Genomic DNA, 5404 nt, shown 5'->3' with positions numbered 1-5404 from the left:
CTCCCACACAATCACCAGACCTGGGCTATTACTGTGTCTCATAACTTAGTTTTTAGTATTTTTAAAAGGGAAAATTATTTGGTAAATTAAGAAAGTAAATAATATACAAAGACTAACTATAGGTACTTTTTTTCCAAATATAATGCAATAACAAGCTGTCTACCCAGTAAATTACCCAGTATTTTTCCTTGGAAAGTTTCTATTATGTAATAGAAAAGAGACTGAAGCAGAAATTTTTTATAGAGTATGTAAGTAGGAAATAAGAAATTTAAAATAGAAATCACATGCTGTTATAATAAGACAGTTTACATAACGAGGTATAAAATATTAATGTGCTGTGGTGCACAAGGCACTAGCAAATTCATGTAATCAGACCATATTTCAAGCTCAAACTGCATCCATCTAGTTCTGGAGGTAAAAGTCACAATATTCCTGGGCTCGTTTTGACTATGGGGGAAAATCTCACTTCAGTATTACACATTTCCTTTCTTTAAGAACGAGGACTAAGTCTGGGCCATCTTGGTTCTGAATCTCTCCATTTTAGTTGGAAGAAGCGCAACCATTTCTTTGCCAAGTTCTAGCTCAGCTTATGTTTCCTGTGCATCCTCAGGGTAATTTTCACAGTAATCAACAATAAATGTGTAATGCTCCAAGAACATTGCCAAATATTCTAGTTTCTTCTGGGGATCTGCTGTGATGATTTTGCCATAGAGATGAGCAATTCAGTACTTAGCTAACATGGAAAGGTGAAGAGCCTCTTCCCCTAAATTCTAAGGAATTACTTTATTTGGGTCTCTTAGGGAGTCTAAGAATATCAGGTAGTACTTCGTTGTTGACTTTTTTAAGTTACTAATTTTCTTTATGATTTGTGTATCAGTGTCCCTGAGCTTGTCGGCAATAGCAACTTTCAAATCCATCATGTCATAGTAAGCTTGTGCAATCTCAAACTGAATCTGTCTGATGACCAGGAAATAATACTGCAGATTCAGGTCCGCAGTGAGGGTTTCTATCATGGCTGTTCTACGCTTATATATCTTGCGCCATCTCTCCATATTAGTTTCGAAGAACATGAGCATTTTGAACAGCGAGCTTTGGTCATGGACAACTTCAATGTGGTCATTGACATGCCCATCAATCTGGAAGCATACCTTGGCCTCAGAGACATAATGCTGCCCCACTAGGAAAATTTCCCTGGCTTTTTCAAAATCTAAAGGCTTCAAGTATCTCACTTTCTCTTCCACTGCAGAGATGACATCACAGAGCTCACCAGTTCCAAACTGCACAGCTATTTTCGTGATGCTTCCTTTCTCAGAGTTCTTTTTACCTTAAAGCTCTAAGTTCAATGTGTATGTCAAGTTACCGCTCCCCTATGTTTTCCTTCATGGAAAGCTGAGCATTCTGTATGAGCCTCAAGTTGTATTTGATCTAGCATCATGCAATGTACCCTTTCCTCTGATGCTGAAGCTCATGCAAGGCTCCTTCAGTGTTTGGAAGTCCGTTCTTTGGCTGGATCTTTCTAATTTAACCAAACATAGCATTAGTAGCTGAGAAACAGTGCCCGGTTTCCATAAAGTATAGCTTATTAATATAAAATTGTGGTAACATAGCAGTATTAATAGCCCACTACATAGGGTGGTAGGCATTGTGCTCCAACTGGCGCTTCAGTGTGCTCTGTTAATAATGAGCGGCTTTCTCAAACTTTTTCATATGTTGGTAGACTTGGGCCAGGTAACACAGCCTATGAGTACAAACTTTATCAAATCTTTTGGATTTCTATTGCTCAGTAAGTTTCTCTTCTTCAGGAAGAAAATGTTCAGCAGGATCAAGAGGAGGACTCCCAATCTCTTTCATGTACTGATTATACAGTGCTTCTGATGATTCTAGGCAAGTTTTTGCAGTTTCAGTTTCTTCTGTCACACCATAAAATGCCCAAATTATTTTGTGCCTGGATGCTCAGAGACATGCAGGTGGTTGACAGTATGGGCACAGCAGTCGCAGGCACTTGGCCAGGTGCTCCTCCCTGGCCAACAGCTCCTCCATGTCGATGTGGTTCCCTGCAAGGTGCAACTGGTTAACCAACAGCTTCGCCACACAATGCCCACCTGTCCCTTTGGCCTCCATTACCCTCAGCTGGTAGTTCCAGGGCCTGGTCCCCACGCCCAAGTTGTAGTGGGACTGAGGCCTCTTATCCTCATCCTCTGGCGCAGGGCCAAGCAATGCCTTGACCTCTTCCAACAGCACCAAGGTGCTGTATTTCTTTTCTTTTCTTTTTTTTATTTTAAACTTTCTTCAAAGTATTATTCCACAGGTATTCAATCCTTTTTGACCACTCCCCTCCTCTGAGCAGCCAGAATGTTGCTCAGCTCTTCACACTTCCTCTTGGCACAAATGTGCATCCTCACTCTTTTCTTGATGAATTTGAGGGCACGTTTGTCTTTGGAGACTTTGAGCAGTTCCATGGCGCGCTGCTCATAGGGGGTTAAGCTGCACACCTCCCGGATCATGTCCCACACGAACTTGCTGTGTTTGCTGAGGCATCCAGGATGGCAGTTGTGCATTGGTTTGCTCACATTCTTAGTCACCTTGTGGCCCTTGTTGAGGCCCACAGCCATGGAATAGCAGAGGGCCATGGGCACTGTTCTTTAATGGTTGCTGTGGCCCAGGCTCTGTGTTTTGACTTGTTTGACTCCTTCTCTGGGATTTTATGAAATACCACCTGTGATAAAAACCTAGCCACCTGGAATTTCTCTCAGACCATGGCTCTTGGAGCACTTGCCATAACTGCCTCCTCAGCTTGCTGTGTGTAGCTTTTCTAATTATCAAGTAGTTTACTCTTTAAAGTAAATTAATTCTCCCATCCCTGCTCCCTTGGCTGTTGGTCTGCCTGGTGTGACTCAGCACTGAAAGCCCCGGGAGGAGACAGGCTTGTAACAAAGTCCTCTATTCAAGCCGCCACCTTCCTCAGCCTTTCCCCTTCCTCGCCCACCTTTCTTCTTCACTTCAGAATCTGTGGTTATTACAGTCACCGAGGCAGGCTTTGTGTCAAGATTTTTGGTATAAAGCCGGTTGGAAACAACCCGGATTTCCAGTTACAGCTGAATGGCATGGGCTCCAGACTTGCTCTGTTCAAGTTCACCATGTGAGGATATGGACCATGTTTGAGGATTGCTTGAGCACTCAGTTCTATGAGTAATAAATATCCACAAGGTGTTTTCTTGGCGGTAGATGTACATTAGTGTCATGGAACAGCTGCCACCAACAATGTAACAGCAACAACTACATTTTATTTTGTTCAAAATAAAGTGAGAATTGATTACTATCAAGGAGTGGATGCTGTGGGAGTAGAAGCAAAAATCAAGCAGCACTTAGAAAATGACCATGGAAGTAATGAGGATACAAATATTCCAAAAGGCTCTATGGATTTAATTCCTTTTATTAACAAGGCTTCTTGTGAATGTCTTAATGAAAGTGATGAGCATGGGCTTGTAAAATATTTAAGAAAAGGTTATATCTTCTGGAATTTGACTATGATGAACAGCTACTTATTACTGTGTCATTCAATCAACTTGTTAAGCTTTTTTTTAGTATATAAAAATAAGTAAACATTATTCAAGATATGACAGTCTTGCTTTGGTTCACAAACACTTTTTTTCATTTTTTATTCATTTTAATAAGAAAAATAATAATGAAACAGTTTCAAAACAGGTTAATAGGACAGTTACAATAATTAATATTGTGCATATTGTTTTCTTCATAGTAGTTGTTCAGAGGACAAGATACAGACATGATATCTTGTCTAAACAATATTAGTACAAATGTTTCTTCTCATTGAACTAACAGAAGGTAGCTGTATATCTAGGCTAACTATTTTGTATATACATATATGTTTTTTCACTACAAAATGGTCCTTTATTTATACCCCTCTTTTCTTCTGTTGTTTTGTCAGAAATGGTTGTTCCATTTTTGTTAGAGAAACTGTATTTGAAGAAGTCTTTAAAGGACTTTTTCATACTTGGCTCCAGTTCAAACATTGTAGGTACTTGAATTCATCAAAATAAGCTAATAAACTCTAATAGTCCATAATAGTAGCAGGTTATCAGCAGAACTGGCAATTATGAGAAGTTTTGACTTGAGCCTTTTACATTTCATCATATTAGTATGGCATTAATTTCTATAACTTGTGGTTATACATTTCTGCTGGATGGTTAAGAGCAAGGTAAAGCAAGATCTGTATAAGTAAAAAATGTAACTTTTGTATCTGACAAAGTCAGTCAAATACCGTCAAGATTTACCCTGAAATCATGTACAGCACGTTGTAGATCTTTTGACAGTGTTAGCTATCTGGATGTGTCTCTGCCATTGCTTGATGAATTTGCTTTGTGTGAAAGCCTGAGATACTTCTTTTCTCTCTAGGTGACTCTTCTTAGGCACCCTATACATTGTCAATCACTTTCCTTTGTGGCCCCATGATATTCTTGATCAGAAAATTGGGGACACTACTGAATTACAAGATATCACAGCACAGATTCTCTTATGTTCGGAGTCCTCACTGACCTTGAAGTGCTAGAAACCTGTTAAATTTTATTCCATGAAATTTCAAGGATCAGATATTGGTCAGGGTCCCAAATATGTAAAGATTTTTTTATGAACCTACTCCAATCTACGGATATTGAAGCAGCAGAAAGAAGTGAGCCAACTTAAGCTCTAGAGCTCACCGAGGATATTAAAGAGGATGGCATTTGCTATGATTTGTTATGCTCATAATGTTATGCTTATATATATATATTATGTTTCAGAATGTGAACAGTGTAACTATATTTGTTAATTCTAATCAAGTTGAAGAAGAAACAACAAGAATTTTTTATTTTACATTTATTAGTACTCTTGTCCAGGCAAAAAATATGAAGGATTTCAAAAGAGTAGTTGACAAAAAAAAGAGAAACCCATTAAGATTCAAATGACACTGAAAGACTACCTGCAATCAGATTTACACCTCCTGGATAATTGCTTGATTCTCTTTAGAGACTACCAATACTGAACTCATTGCCATCACCAATACATCATTGCTTCTGTTCATATGATATCACTATTATTTTATTTTAATCTTGATACATACAGTTGCAAATAAAATTCAGTTTTTGCCAACTTTAAATAAAATAAATTAAAACAAACAAACATAAAAAAGATTAAATATACTTGAAAGCAAGGGCCAATATTCCATATTTCCCCAATGCAAAACTATATCAGTTCATCTGAGCAACAGATCTTGATAATAAAAGTACATAACATAGCAACCATTGTTAATTAGCTAGTTCCGCTATGAAAATTCATAATATATGCATTGTATGTTATGCTGTTTCTGTCTTTTCATCCACTTTTTGCTTCTGTTTTTACTTTTTAAAAT

The 5404-nt window shown here is 38.1% G+C and overlaps 2 pseudogenes; one reads left to right on the top strand and one right to left on the bottom strand.

Annotated features, from left to right (window-relative positions):
- Positions 1 to 334: 334 nt before the first annotated feature.
- Positions 335 to 2779, bottom strand: LOC101575180 (annotated as a pseudogene).
- Positions 2780 to 3038: 259 nt separating this feature from the next.
- On the top strand, positions 3039 to 4961 carry LOC101574780 (annotated as a pseudogene).
- The last annotated feature ends 443 nt before the right edge of the window (positions 4962 to 5404 follow it).

Source organism: Octodon degus, unplaced genomic scaffold (assembly GCF_000260255.1).
Source record: "Octodon degus isolate 3935 unplaced genomic scaffold, OctDeg1.0 scaffold00371, whole genome shotgun sequence".
In the NCBI taxonomy this organism is placed as follows: Eukaryota; Metazoa; Chordata; class Mammalia; order Rodentia; family Octodontidae; genus Octodon; species Octodon degus.
Note: the sequence above shows the minus strand (reverse complement) of the source record. Positions and strands in the feature narration are given on the sequence as shown.